Genomic DNA, 16,999 nt, shown 5'->3' with positions numbered 1-16,999 from the left:
GACCCTCACCACAGAAAAGTGGGCCTCAAACCATTATCCGAGAATCGTGTGAATTCACGACTTTACAGAAAATGCTACTTATAGAGGGTTAATGGTGGTTGTTGCATGTCATGTTTTGTGTAAATGCTTGTGAAAAACAGTGATAATATCCTTTTGTTTCTTTAAAGCAAGGACGCCAAAGTGGCTTGCGTGTGCTATACAGGACCATGTTACATTACACTGCATTGAAGATATACACTTACTAGTGGTTACTTACCCACAGTGATGGGCTTGTCTGGCTGGCTGTTGGTCGCTCTGCAAAAGCCTTGCTGGAGTGGAAACTTGAACAGCAGCCTGCCTGAAAAAACAAACAAAGTAAAGACGATGAAAACCCAATAAACATAATGGGCCTCATTACGACCCAGGCGGTAAGGGGTTAACGGCAGCGTTAACAGCGCCGACCCTTACCGCCTGAGTACGAGGTCCCTTAGCGCCATGGCGCTTTTAACACCTGCTTTTAGCAGGTGTTAAAATCCATGGCGCTAAGGGACCATGGAGTTAATTACGCCACCGTAATTTACGGTGGCGTAATTAACGCCTTCCCCACTCCCATTATACCCTATGGGGCAAAAATGTGAATGGGGAAGGGTAAATGGGGATTGGGGACTTACCGCCCCGCCAAGGTCGGAATGGGGCGGTAAGTCCGCCAACCACCATGGCGTAAACGTAGTTTACGCCATGGTGGTAAAGTCACGGCCCAGGCGGTAACTTACCGCCTGGGTCGTAATGAGGCCCAATATATATCATATAAATACAGTGCAGGGCTTATAACAAAGATATGAGCACCACCTGGATATCTCGCATCACTCAACAACTAGGGGCTATCCATTTGGCTCCGGACTGAAGAATTACTAGAGAACAGCATGCAGGAAATCTAACTTCCACACAAGATGTAAACTATAGATTTAGCTCTTTGAAATGAGTCTCGATGCTGCGCCATTGCTGCAGGGCCAGGAGATATGCCCAGGTACTCGCAGCATTTTACAGCTGCTACCATCGATGGCCAGTTAATACCACTACAGCAGTGCCTGGCAAGTGCCCTTTCTCATGCCTACTAAAGCCCAAACTGTTGGCATTGCCAAGGCTTGCTGATATTACAACTAGAGTCTGTAATGTACAGGCTAAATGCAAACCTCTACAGCAGAGGTACATTAACCCCAACCAAGCTCTATTTTCCTCCATGGCATTTCTATGAATAGTGCCAAGAGATCTCTTGAGGTATTTGATCACAGACCCTTAACTCTTACGAATAATAAAGCAAGGCCTACCTGTGTGTTTTTATTCCTGTTCTTGTGTATGAATTATTCTTACATGTGCTAAATGATGATCGGCCAAAGAAACTTAAGTGTATGATGTATCATTAGTTGGATATTTGGATATTTGTGCATCCCGTGAGAAAACAGGGCATCTACTTATTCCTTAGATTTGAGATTTTCAGGCCATGGTCTGACTGGATATAAACCGCTGAGAGAGAGCGCACAATGTGCCACTCTCACAGGCCGAGCCTCTGCGCTGTTAGACCATGATTGCTGGCACAGTCAGTGTAAAAACACGCACAACACATTGACATACATGATGTGGATAATATATTCTACTTCTTCATGTCATTTGTAATGGGGGTGGTGTTTGTACACACACTAGTAACACTAGAGTTATTTAACACAATTCTTTAAGATGCATAAATTACAAGACCGTTTACCAAAAGCTCCCCCCTCGGGTACTACCGAAACAGCCCGCCTAACATGTGGACAAGGAGAAGAGGAAGGGTGGACTGGCAAGGAGCTGGTGGAGGACAGAAGATCGAAGGCTCATGGTTGAATGCTGAGACCACAGACTCTGGAGAGGAGACTGAGCAAAGACCTGGTGACCCATGGCATTGGAGGGGAATACATGAGGTAAAAACAAATGGCATGTGGCATTGAGAAAGTCACACTGAAAAGCCATGTTGCTTTCTGGAACTTATAGTGCAAGTTTTTAGAGCGCATTGAGAAAGCCACATTAAACAGATACACTGCACGCTGGGACTTAGAACCAGAGTCTGACTGGCCTATAGGGCAATAGGGCAAGTCCCAAACCAAAAACACAAAATGCTAGTGTGAGACAGTTTTTTGGTCAAAGTGAGCAACTTTTTTGTCCGATGTGGACCAGTTTGATAAATTACTTCACCATGCGATTAGTAGTTTCGACCGGTGCTACTGAATAAATATTCTTTAAAATTCACAATTTCCATCCCATTTTATCAAAAACCTCCTACTACTCAGTCTGTCACAAAGGGAATGAATTGCCATTTGCAACTCAGTCGGCCACTGTTTTATTGGTGCCGTGCCAGAGAGACTATTTTATACCGCAGTCTGACCCTGTACCGGTCCATTGCCCCATAGTATCTCCTTCTCCGTCAGCTTACCTACACATTGCCGCCATTCTGTGGGGGAGCGGTGCACTGCTTTTTTGGACGCCGAATTGCACCGCTATTTCAACACGTTTGAAAGGGCTTGCAGCTGTCCATTTTTGTGGGTATGTGCCTTTAACATTAGCTGGTGTGTGCTGGGAGGATTTCCAGATCCTCCCAGATGCTTATGGGAAGATGGTGCCACCATTGAGCTCCTAGTTTTATAGTCGGTAAACATTAGAAGCCGTGTGGGGTTGAAAGGAACTAAACCACTTCCAAAGTATACAGCTAAATCCACCTCAGAGCTTTGCGCCCTGCCACTGCCAGTACTGGCGACATACACTTTTCCTAGTCTGGCATGAGCCACCGACTCACAGATGCCACAACACATGCCCCACTTCTGTTGTATGCCAAGTTAATACACATTATGAAAAAAAACTCAGGAGAGGGGAAAACAAGGTCAATATTGGCGAGGCTTAGTCGCTGGCACCGACGCAAAATAATGTTCAGGTTTCTCTGTGAGAAGAGGGTTTCCTTTGATTGGCTCCTCGTCCTCAACACTTATATATTATTAAATGTTTTTGGGAGAATGAGCGGCAAGTATATTATTTTGCGTACACAATTTAAACTTCCATGAGCTACTTACACACTTGCACAAGAGGGCAGAAACTTGTTTTCAACATTTATACACGTTTTTTCCTGGATAGTAGATGGATGATCAACACGCCGACATCTTAAATAACACATATAGGCGGATCCCCTTTCCGTCATCTGAATTTAGATGTGCGTCACACGTTTTTATTTGTTATTATACCTAGGACCATTTGCCAATTAGTGGCCTATTTTTACACTCTCGACAACCGCTACAAATGCCACAGCAACTGTATTCACATTCACACAACACAATCACACTCTACACGCGGACGTGGCCCTCTTGCTCACTGTTCTTAGAGCGGCACAGCTCCAGCTCACTGATCATGCCCAACAAGTCTGAAACATGTGTATGGGGTTGCTGTTGGTACTCTTGTTCAAAGGAGGTTTGCCTGGTATTTCGGTGCTGGACTGCCCTTGTGGGCGGGACAAAGACTGATATGCAAATGAATATTCCTCCTTTGTGAAAAGGACAGATAGCTAAAAGCGATGGCTGAGGACTCTCACTGTGGGTAAAAACCACAGAACAGGTTATCATGCCGTGTTCTTTCGAGAGAGGGGCACCTGCTACCTTTTTTAAACCAATTTATTGCTCCTGCCTACCATATAACCGCTGGATGGATTGTCACAAAATTTGCGGCAGGAGTGGCGGCTTGTTCCTGAAAGTGTGCTTTTGTAAATTTGGTGTAAATCTGTACACTAGTTTTCTTTAAAACGGGCTAATAGCAGGTTAATAAAATAAATAGTGACATTTGGGTTCGGTCTGCTGACCCACTTCCCTTTTCGGTCCGCTGATTGGAAGATGAAAAGCACACATTTTTGGAAATGCCCGCCATGTTGTATTCGTGGACTGCCGCCGGTGTCCGTGGACATTGTGGTAAAATCATATAAGAAAACACAACATTGTACTTGTCAAACCTATCAAACAATCTCTGGGGAGGTGAGGGGTGGTGAGGATGGGATGGGATATGGCTGTAAGAAGCCAAAAAACAGGTGTTTTTCATGCCCAAAGTCCACAAACAGTCTGGATGTTCCGGTACAGCCCTGTGATGTTTGCGAACACTTCAGATGTTCGGGGACATCTATGCCTATTTCTGCAATACAGGGTTGGTCAAAAGCAGTTTTTGGATGGCTTATAACTTTGGCGCCACTCAATGAAAGTCTGGTGGGATTCTGTCAGGGGGCAAAATTAGAGCAGGGGTCCCAAAATGTTATAAAGGCTTATAAATGTGGTGCCATTTGACAAATCTACACAAAAGTTTGCAAAAACATTTTAGATCTAGATATACATGTTTTTGTAAAGTTTGGTGGGATTATGTCAAGAAGGGGGCTAAATTAGAGGGCAGTCTCTACATTTTTAAATGGCTTATAACTTTAAGACACATAGGACATTAGCTGTGACAACACCGGCTCCCATCACCCAGGACCAGCCAGCTGTAACCGCCTCTACACAGAACACTCACTCAAAATATTCCATCATCCACACATAAACATTCCACATGACATCTCAAGCTACCTCACCTCAGACAGGCACAATACAACACACCTGATGCTCCTCAGAGGTATAGCCTCAGGGTAGTTTGTGGTGTGGTCTACCACCACCAAGATGTATCTGTTTGCTGAGCTGGTTTGGGGATACAAAGGACCCACAATATCCATGCCTATTCTCTCAAAAGGCCACCCAACCATGAATAGTGGAATTAAGGGGGCCTTTGTAGCACCACCCGACTTGCCAGAAGCTTGACAAGTGAGGCAGACAAATTCCTTAACATTCAAGCCAAACTGCGGCCAGTAACAGTGCGCAGACAACCGTCTGATGTCTTAGTCAATCCCAAGTGACCTGCTAAAGGGATTTGGTGAGTGAAATTCAAAAGGAACACTCCTTGTCCAATTTTGGTAAAGTGAATAGAATTGCAGGCTTATCTTAGAAAGGTCGTGGATTTCTGGTTAGTTGCAACACAGCAGAAATACAAATATTGCTGAATCATAAAAAGGACAGTCAAGTCAAGAGTGCATGCAAAATATCTACTTTATTATTATCACAACAGACAGTTCTAATACTACGAAACACAACCCACCCTGTAAAGGAATGCAGAGGACAGACGGTTTTGTAGAGGAGCAGCTGCATGTCTCTGCAGGAAGCCCTGCCCCCCTACCTCCCATATGTTGAAGACTTGAGATTGTGCCATGCTTGAGACCATCAGTTGTGCCAATACCGCAGTGTGTTTTTGAAAGAAGATACCCATTTAGATAACCCAACCAAATGTATCCCTGAAGGGATGACAACTTGAGGCAGCAACACCCTGATGGAATATGAGAAGGAGCAGAGAAAAGAAGCCACTGACGTCACAAAAAGTGTGCACAACGCCTCCAGATACTGACTGAAGTGAATGTATGGATCCTAAAGAAACTAATGACTAAGTAAAGAATTGAGTAAACTCTCAAATATAAAGAAAGAAGATTGAACATGCATGCAATGCAGTAGAAAATCAACTGTTCAATACATGTACAGGCACTGAAATGCAAGGTAGACCAAGTCATCATAGAAACTGGTTATATGTAGTGATTAGAACACACAGGCGAAGCCGCCATTGTATAGAAACTAGACATCGGTATCATGAATTTAGTAAGCCAGGGCGCATGAAGAGGGAAGGGAAAGCTGTGCTGCAGCAAGAATAAGCAGAATCGTGGAGCTGCTATGTAGGAAGAGGTTGTCTGGCCTGGAGTCAAGACTGAAGCAGCCACGGTCAGCTATCTATTCTGGAAATATGTGCACGTGCAAAGGATGAATCATCCCTTGTTAAGGTGCAAAGAAAGAACACCAAGAGTGCCAAGTTTAATTCATTTAAAACATTTAAAAGCTACAAAATAGACCAAATCATGGTCTCCTGTATCGTGAGCCAAGGATGAAAATAGAGTTCGAACTTGGAGTGCCAGAACACAATAGTCAATGCTCTCACTCCCATGTATTCTAAAAGACAAGGATACTTTGCAAGGCCAAGTTCAAAGACACTCTTCATGGCAGAAGGCATGGGCAATGAGAGATTCTGGGCTAATTGGTTGGGGAGGTAGTATCATGCCCCATTTTCTTGCACCTGGGTCTGGACTTACGTGCTGCTAAGTGAACCAAATGCTCCAGACCTGGCACAAGCATGCCAATTAATTATAGTAGTCCATATATCGAAGGACCTTATAGTTTGAAAATCAATGAGAAACTTTATCTAATGTTTCTGAAGATTACATGTTTTAGAGGTAGGCATATGTTGTCCACCTGATATTGAGTAGCCAATCACAATCTAGTTCCTATAGAAAGTATATTTAGATGTTCCCCTTAAGCCAATCTCAATCTTTAGTAGATTTTTTTATTATTGCCATGTAGTATGACATCACCTCTGATGTATTTTTGGTATAAAGTCTATGTTTTGTGAAAAGATCGCTGAGAGAAATTGAGCATACGTCCGTTGATGTTCGTTGTAACTCCCTGTTTTAGATAATTGTTAATAAAACAGTACTTTGGCATTTTCCTGAGTTGGTTTGGTTATTTGGACTCAGAATGTATCTGTGTGATCCCATCCATTACATATGCACATTCCTAAATGGCCCTAAACTCAGTTTCAAAGAAGGAAAAGGGCTGCACTCTGCATACTGACAGGAGGGTAGTCGGTATAATAATTAATCACAATAGCTCAAGGATACTTGGTTGCAACTCAAAAGGAGCATTGGGTGCTGTAGGAATTCTTGGTGCTTGACTGGGTTGGTTGGTTTCAGGGTGTTTTTCAGCTTCTGCGACAGACTTCAAGATGGGAGACAGCTGCGAGTTTCAGGTGGCAGGCAGTTCGGCATGCAAAGCTGAAAGATGGCTGCAAGCTGGCCTACAAGGTGGCTCGGGATTAGGAATTATTGTCTAAGTGCTGGTCGGAGGTTCTGAAGGACTGTTTGAGGCATCTCGGATGGCTTTAGTGGCTGTAGCATAACCACAGTCAGTGGTGCAGTCGGTTGCAGCTCGAGGGGCTCGACTGAACTGAAAATGTCCTTTAAGGCAAACATCAAAAGATGCTTGTCGATGCACTTCTCCTACCTTCTTCACTGGGCTCATGTCATCCTTTTCGGCTGATGGCCCAAAGTTGAGGAGAGTGTTGCAGGCAGCTGTCTTGCCCTTGGTTCAGTTCAGAGACTCTCTGGCACTTCCCACCTAGGAAGCTTGCTGCAGAGCCTAGTAGGGAACGCTGTGTTCTGGCTAGGTACCGGTTCTGGAGCTGCTGGATGGTCCTCTGGTATCGGTATCACCCTCAGTTCCCTGGGAAATGTTTAGGGGAGGGATTTTGCTTTCCTCTTGGAGGTCCTGGCCTTCCTTCACTGGCAGAAGATGTAAGGCAGACTGTACCTTCAGCCAGGGTCCAATGCCGAGTACTTGTTACTCCTTGCAAAATCTTCAGATGATCTGCCAAAAGAGGCCTCTTTTAAAGCCAAATGGACAAGAGGGATTGGTGTAGGTTAAGCCGATCTTAATGAACAAATCCTGGGTCCCCACCAACTATCTCCTGTATGCGTGAGGTCATAACCAGAGTTCTTTGCAACAGAAAAGGTAAAGGGGTCAAAACATATAATACTAAGTCCCACCCATCTTCCTGTCTGTTATGGATCAAAGGCTCCCTCTGCTTAATGGAGTGCTCTGTGGTTCCTGATTAAAGAGGCAGGTCTCCCTTGAAGCTGCGGCAAGACCAGACTTTCTGCCTACTTCAAACCACATACTGGTACCTTCTGAATGGGTTCACACTGTGGTGATGACTACTGTAAACACTCAGTCCCAGACATGGCATTTCACTGTCCATCGATACTGAGGTCTTGAGCTGGCATCAGGACGACACAATGCATATGAAAGGATGTTGGGATTTCCTGTCTCTCTCAAGGGCTCCTTTATCTTAATGTCCATGTAGCAGACATGTCAAAGCCCTGTCAGGACCTCTCTCTGCTCAAGGATACCTCTATCTAAGTAACCGAAGAGCAGAGTGGTTGGAGTCTCGTCTTTTCATATCATTACTCAGAGGCTCCTCTATCCAAGTAACCATAAAGGACACATAAATCGTGACTTGAGTTGCTCAATATTTCCATAAAGCTTGGCTCCTGAGGAAAAAAACGGATGAGTTTAATGAGAGAGGAAAATTGACTCTGGGCTCATCTGAAGCTGAGACAAGGACAGTTATGTGACAAAGTGATATGTAGAATTTTTAGTAGGAGGCGGAATGGCGGCAAGCATAATCTCCCTTCTGGACTCTACATAGTGAACAAACTCACTGTATTGCTTTTTACTATGCACTCTGCAGTTTAACATATGCATTCTTACAGTTTCAATTTTGATTGATCATGTTTTAATATTTGATCTGTGTATGTTCTTATCTCTGTGACTGTTATGGCCTTTTTGCCGAATAAAGTATTTTGATGATGATAAAGGACACTGGTTAAAATTCCCCTGTTTGATCTCTTTACTCAAGGGCTCCTCTATCCAATTAGCTATAAAGAATACTGGATAAAATCCCACCACCTGATATCTTTCCTAATGGGGTATGTTACCTAAATAACAAAATAGCAGACTGGTTCTTCTTCTGCCCTTCCATCTTTCTATTCAAGGGCCCCTCTGTCTAAGTGACCGTATAGCAGACTGTTTACAGTTCTACCCTTTCATTTCTTTAATCAAGGCCTCCCCTGTGTAAGTGACCACATAGCATACAGTTTACAGTTCCGCCCTTTCATCTCTTTAATCAAGGCCTCCCCTGTGTAAGTGACCACATAGCATACAGTTTACAGTTCTGCCCTTTCATCTCTTTAATCAAGGCCTCCCCTGTGTAAGTGACTACATGGCAGACTGTTTACAGTACCGCCCTTTCATCTCTTTACTCAAAGCCTCCTCTGTCTAAGTGACCACATGGCATACTGTTTACAGTACCGCCCTTTCATCTCTTTACTCAAAGCCTCCTCTGTCTAAGTGACCACATAGCAGACTATTTGCAGTACTAACATTTCAACTTTTTTACTCATGGATTCCACTATCTATGTATCCACGGTCCCATTACATTATGCTTACAGCTGACAAACTCTTAAGGCACTAGAGCCAAACGGACAACTGCATGGCATGGTGAATATACAGCTCTACCCAGAGCACCTGTGAAACTACAAGCTACCTCCAATGGGCCAAGGGAATATTACTATAATGTGGAATTTAGACAGCTCAGTGGAATTCAAACCTTCATGACTATCCCTCTTATTTCTCACCTCCCGGGAGATAACTGTGGGAAACGCTTGCAAATGCAGAGCTGTCATTGCACTTCAAGTTCTGAGAAGTCAGGTAGTTATGGTTGTATGGAATGTAAAACCATCATATTGTAAAATGTCTGCCCTTCTAATTCGGCCCATGTTCAGTCCATTCGGATGTTTACATTTGAAATGTAGCCAAAACGAAATCTAATGCCACAATCACAGTCTTCTGACATGGAATAAGCAAAGAATGCATGTCATACAAGAAAGACAGGCCCTCATTACGGCATTGCCGGTAAGTCTCTGATACTACCCGCGGCTTACCGCCAACCTCAGCTTACCGTTTCCGCCACCCAATATTACCCGGATATTATGGGCAGTGGCCGAACGGTAAGTTCCTATTCCATAGAGTAGCACAGGACTCCATGGGATGGGATCCACTAAAGCAGCGGTACCGTTAACGGTACCGGTGCTTCAGTGAATTATCGGCTTGTAGAGGCCTGAACTACCGCCAGGTCAGGCATGCCGGTGGTTCACAGCCACTATATGCAAACACAGAGTAAGCCGGTCCGGAAAAGCTGCTGGTGATAATTGCGGACCCGCTCACTTGTAATCACACCGAGTTTCTATGATTGAAAAAAAGCTACATAAACGTTGCTACATCTCTGACGAAATATTAACCCCCTACTAAGGAGCCGTTGAAGTCTAGATGTCATTTCCTCAAACACCTTTCTCACCAACCCAAACACACAATGAGCGCCCAAGATGGCTGACATGACTGCCCTGACACCTGTAGATGTCCGTTTCTCACTTGCTGGTGGGACTTAAGAGCATGTGAGCTGGGATAGTCTTAACAAGCACTGACCACATGCCGGGTGGCAGTTTTGGGAGGCACAGTGGTGGGCCCGAGGGGACAAATGGGTTCAGGGGGCATTCTGGTGCTGGCTGAAGTGATGACGCCATCAGGGAGCACCGCCGTATGGCACCATTCGTTCCTGGTCTAGCTCTTAGTTTGGGTGTGTTGGGATGGGAGTTATACGAGAGGGAGAGAACCGTGCTCATCCTCTTCTCAGAGTGCCCAAAACCTGGCAACTCCAGAGGGCAGTGTTACAGTTTCCTGGCTTTCCCGCCCTCCCATCCCTTGATTATGAGTTTGTTACTGGTGCAGACCCTTTTCAGGGAGCAGTACGTTTAGCACATCACAGTAACTTGCATACTGGACTTAGAAAGTTGGCGGCATTGACAGAGAGATTTCTATCATTGTGGGCCAAGGCTTGGCGCAGAATGGTAAAGTTGCCATGGGGGACCTCTAGGACTGGGTCTGATCCGGTAGGTGCACAGGGGTGACATTAATAGGACTGAGGGATTGCCAATTCATGAGGGGTCACTTTATATCCCCCAGGATCATTCCTGGGGCATGAGGATTGCATGGATGGACACAAGCCCTCACCATTCCCCTTTTAATATGTAGTTGGAGAATTATTGTTCTAGGGGTCCAGGGCGTGCATACATTCACGAATTTATGGACGTAATGTATTCTGGATTAACAAAGATTACATATTATATGATGCCATTCTTTTACATTTTTTTAATGCGTCCAAATGCTTTCTATAAAGAATCCTGTGCTGCAGCTCTCTCCTTGGCCTCACACTTGTGAATTCTCTCCTCTTGTCCTCATGCCAGTGACTCCTTTCCCCTCGGCCTCACGCCTGTGACTCCTCTCTCTTTGGCCTCATGCCTGTGACTCCTCTCTCTTTGGCCTCATGTCTGTGACTCCCCTTCCCTTCGCTTCACACCTGTGACTCCTCTCCCCTTGGCCTCATGCCTTTGACTCCTCTCCCCTTGGCCTCACGCCTGTGACTCCACTCTCTTTAGCCTCTTGCATGTGACTCTGAAATCCTGAGCAAGAGAATCTAGCAAGGGAGGCACATAATGGAGAGGGTTGAGTTGGAACAGAGGCCCAGGGACGTCATTTCACCAAAATACCAGGGGTAGTGGAAGTGACATCACACAACCCTTGACCTGTGATAACATCACCGGAAGTGATGTAATTTGATCCCACCCTCAAGTGATATCATGTGAACTGGTGGCACACAACCTTTAACTCTTTGACAAACAGGAAGTGGCATCACATTGCATTGTTCCTCAGTACACTTAGAAAAATATGGTTTTGATGTCACTGTAATATGATATACATTTCATAGAAGAATGGATCACCATATGTAGCGTTAATATCAGTGTGCATAGGCCCATATTACCAAATTACTGTGAATGTAAGCAGATGTCCAAGGCCAAATGATGCCACGCAATAGCAAGAAAAAAACATGTGGTTGTTGCATAAAATGAAAGAAAATGTGCCAATAAATGTAACCCTTAGAAACAGAGCCAGAACCAAGCAAAAGAGAAGTCTAGGAGGAGCTAAGATAATCTTGCAAATACTCAGGCATGCACGCGTCTGACTATGGGCCACATTTCAGAAGACATTATGCCTAAGGACTTTTAGAGAATTTAAAAACAAAGTAATGGCATAACGCACAGGGCAAGGAGGACGCTATTTGTGCACAGGAAGTAGTCCATGGCCAATAGGAGAGGCATTCCTCCACAATTTTATATATATCGCTTCACATTGAAGTCCTCCCAAACCTGAATTCTGCAATAATGACTTATTATTTAATGTAGAAAGACTCCCTTTTAAAATGTTCTAGCATTTCAAATGGCAGGCCCTTTTAAGATCCATTTCTGTGAAATGTGCGGTCAGCACCCAAGAATCCTACTAAGACTGTTGAAGGAGAAGATGCTGGAAACATGGGAATTCTATGAAGACTCCATAGAACAGAGACTGAAGAAGGCTATGTACCATATGAAAGTGGCCAACTCCAAATGCCCAGACATTGGTAGTCAATTGATGTAACACAAAATACCCAACACTGCATTGAAGGAGTGCAAGTGAGCTGATATTCTGCAATATGCATGTTGGATAACATGATGGAGCCCAATATTTAAAAATGCAAAATAAATAAATTTCCAAAGCTAGAACACTCACTGGGCTCATTATGAGTTTGGAGGTAGCCTTGCCAGTAAAACCGGCAAGGCTACCTCCAAACTCGCATCTGAGTTCCGGCACCCGCGATGGGCAATTACCGGGTTATTCCGGGCCAGCCAGACCCGGTAATTGCCCTTTTGCGGGTGCCAGGCCCAGTACATCCCATGGGAATGGGGACGTCGGATGCACCGGCATCGTTGCATCCGACTTGCTGTGGTCGCGGGTCCCGCACTGCCCGTCAGGTCTGACCTGGCGGGCTAACAGGCACCCGCAAGCACAGCTCATAGTATGGTGGTACGGTAGCAACGGTGCCGGTAGCGCTACCAGCACCTTTGTTGCCTTACCCCCATATTTATAATGAGGCCCACTGTCCTCAATGTGCTGACACTATAGCACCAGCAGTACATCAGAAGTGATGAAGGGTGATACACAACAGTGTGAGCCTGGTAGCAAACAGGAAGGCAGGTTGCATGGAAACAAAGATCCCTCCACTGATTTCCACTTCCGATTTCAGATCCGACACACACACATCTGAAGTCCCACAAAACAACAACCCTCCCATGGCCAACAGCGAGCTGCAACTGGAGAATTGGAAGCGAGCCAACTGGCAGCCCTACAGTAATCACGGTTGCACCTGAGGTGCATTGGCTGGATGAACCAGCATATTGCCATGTCCATGGATAGCAAGCACCAAGGTTACAGTGAGAGTCTCCCTGCAGGGGAACAGATAACAGAGAAGAACAATGATGCCAAGGCTGAAGAAAGAGATGACATAGAACCACTCATCAATTAGGAGCTAGTTGTACAAGCATCTATCTCCGCGACAAACACTTGCAGCCTCCATCACAAGGCTTCGGGCACTGAAGGAAGGGCAAGGGCAGACACCACAAGTGGGAGATATACTCATGTGTGGAGGTGATACACGCCATGGACATGCATGCTGTGGAAATGGGAAAGTACTGTTTAAAGAAGTATGGCAACCTCTGGGAAACCCTAGTATCACTCGTGACTGCAACGAAAAGGAAGACTGCAACCCTAAACGGTTGTATCGGTCTTCAAATATCACTGGATAGAATTACCAGTGAAAAAATAGTGGTACAGGAAACTTCGGTCCCTTATCCCAAACCTGAAATGCTGAAAGAAAATGTCCCCCAACTTTGCCCCAAAGTATCTATCACTATTCTTGCCGTTTTTTTCCCAGAAGTCCCCTGTAACCAAAGGGAGCTCAGTGTGGTGGGTTGATGAGTACGTGATATACAGCAGGATTCTCTACGGTAAAAAAAAGCTTAACAACCAGCTTTTCCATTTCTCTTCTAGGAAGTACCATTCTTGGTGTCCAACAGGGGGTTTCTTTAGTCATCCACACTATTCACTGTGCTATCCCCTTGTGCCTTTGAATCCCTGTCAGCGCATTGTCTCAAGGGACATTTCTCTGTGGTAAAACGCATTAAAGGGAGGGGAGTAGAGGGTATAATGGTGGGTTTGCAGAGTAGGGGGGAGGGGTAGTGGGAAAGGCTGGGGTCTGAACCCCCATAGAAAAACAAGGGCAAGATGCAGTGAAATGGGAGATTCAATAGATGTCATTGCACCTATTACTGTAAACCTGACAGTCATCCCATCATTCTTGTAATTATTCACCCAGTTGCGTGTGCCTTAAGGGCAGCAATCCTTTCACCGTGGAACCTGCAGGCATGCAGGCGGGATAACATTGTGGCATTGTGTCAATCATGTGCTGATCAGTGCAAAAGCTGGAGATAGTGTTCTGCTGCTTAGGCAGCACATTTGACAGGACTTCTGAGATCTTCCAAGTCTGTATGTATCTTTCTGAGTACCCTTTGCAAACATTTACCTGCAAGGCACCCAGTGCGGAGTACGATGACAACGGCCCACACTGAATCAAGACATGTTCTCGAGTCATGCATGAACCACACCTGGAGGGAAAGCATGGCACAGGAGGGCGGCGGGGGGCATGACGCACCCGAGCCAGCACTGTTTTGGTTCCGAGATGTGTCTTTCTATGCTTTCATTGGAATAAGGGCATTATTATGCGTGTTACTGTACAATCTGGAGGTGTCGGGCTTAATTTGATGTAAATCTGATTCAAACATTAGCAGAGCTGCCTGCAAGCCCAGAATCCACCAATCTTGAGAATAAAGCTTGCTATAGAGGCCCCTTTCAAAACAATGGTGCAGGATCTATGCTTTCAGGGACGTCATTTCACCAAAATGCAGGGGTTAGCAGCAGTGATATCACACGACCCTTGACCTCTGATGACATCACAGGAAGTGATGTCATTTGACCCCACCCTGAAGTGACATCAAGGGAGCAATGGAACACGACCTTTCACCCCTTGACAAAACACTAAGTGGCATCACATAGCATTTTTTCTAAGTACATAATGAGAAATATGGTAATATCACTGTAATGTGATACATTTCATACAAGAATGGATCATATTACCAAATTACTGTGAATGCAAGCAGACGTACAACGCAAAATGATAATGATGTGTTATTATATAGCACTTACGCTTAATCGCTTTATATAGAACAAAGAAACATACAAGATCACCCAACCTATGTTGGTACTCATTTACCAACATCAGAAGGGCGAAAGGCTAAGTTGGCTTTGCCGGGATTCAAACATGTAACCTGCAGTTCACAGACACATTGCAGCAGTGAGTGCTCAACTGACTGAGCTATCTTACCGGCTATAGTTATCTTACCGGCTATAGTAAAATTACATGTCTGAATGTTCTCAAAGTCACAAAGCAAATTACACTTTGTAGTGGACATCATTAAACTGGTCACTGAGATTTAACAGCAGGTCAGTTCATCTACAGGTCTGGTGCAATGTTGGCCACGTGGCAAGCCTACGTGGATCTACTTTTCAGGCTTCAGAGGTTGGCAAAATGCATAGCATTGGGAGGGTTCATAACTGTGTATTAAAGAATTTAGAGTAGCGCAGGGAAAGCAGCGCACTCACACGCATCCCGTACTCTGGGCACTCGTTACCTCATATATGCAAACAAACACCCTGAACAGCATGCCAGGGAGATAGTAAAGATAGACACATTACAACAAAGCAATAATTGTGACACAATGAAATCCAGGGCCACTTCATGTGCTATGGTCAAACATGCCTACACTGTACACAAGATTTTAGGCACAATGATTTTGTCAAGTGACCGAGGACACCGAGATGGAATGTCTTGTGGTGATCGTAACAGAGACAACGGCAGAACAACATGCTATAACTGCTATAACTGCAACTTGCGAAAAGCAAAATACATAGTTCGAAATTGATGCTTTTTCTACTCTTAATGCTTTTTGGAAGTCTGTATCTGCATTGTGATTTGAGGTATTTAAGTACAGACTAAATCAATGACTCAGCCCCTGAAGTTTACCTGAAATATATTGTGTAGGATTCCAGAAAGACACATTATTTGTTATTCCTATTCTTTCTTATTTAGGGTCAGTGCTTTGAGTATTACACTTGTGGAACCCCCTGTTTTTTTCAAGGGGCCTGAACAAAAAAGCCACCAACTCCTCAAACAAAGACCCAAAGCCCAGGAGCTTTAATAAAAAAAATAATGTTTTTATTTTTAGGGATATCAAGGGAGACCACAGGGGTAGCAAGGGAGTCCCCCAAATGACATCCCTGCATGCTTTCTAGAAAGCAACTGCTGTTGTGAAAGCTGCCGGGCAGTCTGAACATTAGTCCACGGCTGGGTGTCTATGAAATAAACATAACACTGTTACATCCACTCCAGCGATGACTTGCTCTAGATGGGTAATGCTAGCGGTGCCGACTCAGCTTAAGTGTGAGGTTGCCTCCCACAAGAAGTCCAATTCAGTGCATAAAGTGCTGGCAAGCTAGCCTTGAACATGATTCTGTCTGAAGTCCACAATTACTTCACCACTCCACACTGCAGCTCACAGGGATATTGCCACTCTCTTCCACAAATGTCTAGATGCACAGGCCATGAAAACGGGTGTGGACGAGGAGGGAGATGCCAAGGTGAAAACTGCAAAGTTCATATATACCCTTGACACTGTGCCATGTCATAGCACAAAAGGCAGTGTCAGGCAGGGGAGCCGACTTATGAATTTCCCAGGGGGTGCCCAAATATAGGAAGTGACATCACCAGCATTTATGACCGCGTTTGCATGTAGTTGCCAACCTGGTGCAAGGGGGTGGTGGGTAGAAACATTGGCTAGCATGTACTGCATATACTAAAGTCAAGTAAGCAGCAGGTTTAAGCCTTCCAGTTGCATTCCAGTAAGCCATCACCGCCCCTACTCCACCCCTCTATAATCATCTAGGTTGTAGTAGCCCTCAAAAGGCAGAGCAACACAACTAGGATGGGAGAATGCGATGTTTGCTAAACAGAAGATACAGCTGCAAGGTGGAGTACCACCACCATCACCAAAAAGGAGTTCCCAATTCAAGGGAAAACAAGTAAAGAAGTTTCAACATCCCTCGACAGGCAGCTCTGGCATTGCCAGCTGGGGTACACTGCATGTAGGTGTAATGCTTTTGGGACTCCAAAAATTAGCCAATTTCTTTGAAACAGTACCCTTTTTCCAATTGAGTGCTTGTTTAATACTTGATTAAGTTTATGG

General features: G+C 44.8%; 1 protein-coding gene across 1 annotated transcript in view; it reads right to left on the bottom strand.

The window, feature by feature from the left end:
- Positions 1 to 16,999, bottom strand: part of SYN3 (synapsin III) — a 1,663,181-nt gene that overhangs the window by 1,466,363 nt on the left and 179,819 nt on the right. Inside the window, exon 2 of the mRNA XM_069628788.1 lies at positions 257 to 337. The gene's annotated coding sequence lies outside the window, so the exon portion shown is untranslated. The remainder of the gene's footprint in view (positions 1 to 256; positions 338 to 16,999) is intronic.

Source organism: Ambystoma mexicanum, chromosome 12, assembly GCF_040938575.1.
Source record: "Ambystoma mexicanum isolate Mex_15411 chromosome 12, UKY_AmexF1_1, whole genome shotgun sequence".
Classification (NCBI taxonomy): domain Eukaryota; kingdom Metazoa; phylum Chordata; class Amphibia; order Caudata; family Ambystomatidae; genus Ambystoma; species Ambystoma mexicanum.
The sequence above is the reverse complement of the archived record's forward strand: the minus strand, read 5'-3'. Positions and strand labels throughout refer to the sequence as shown.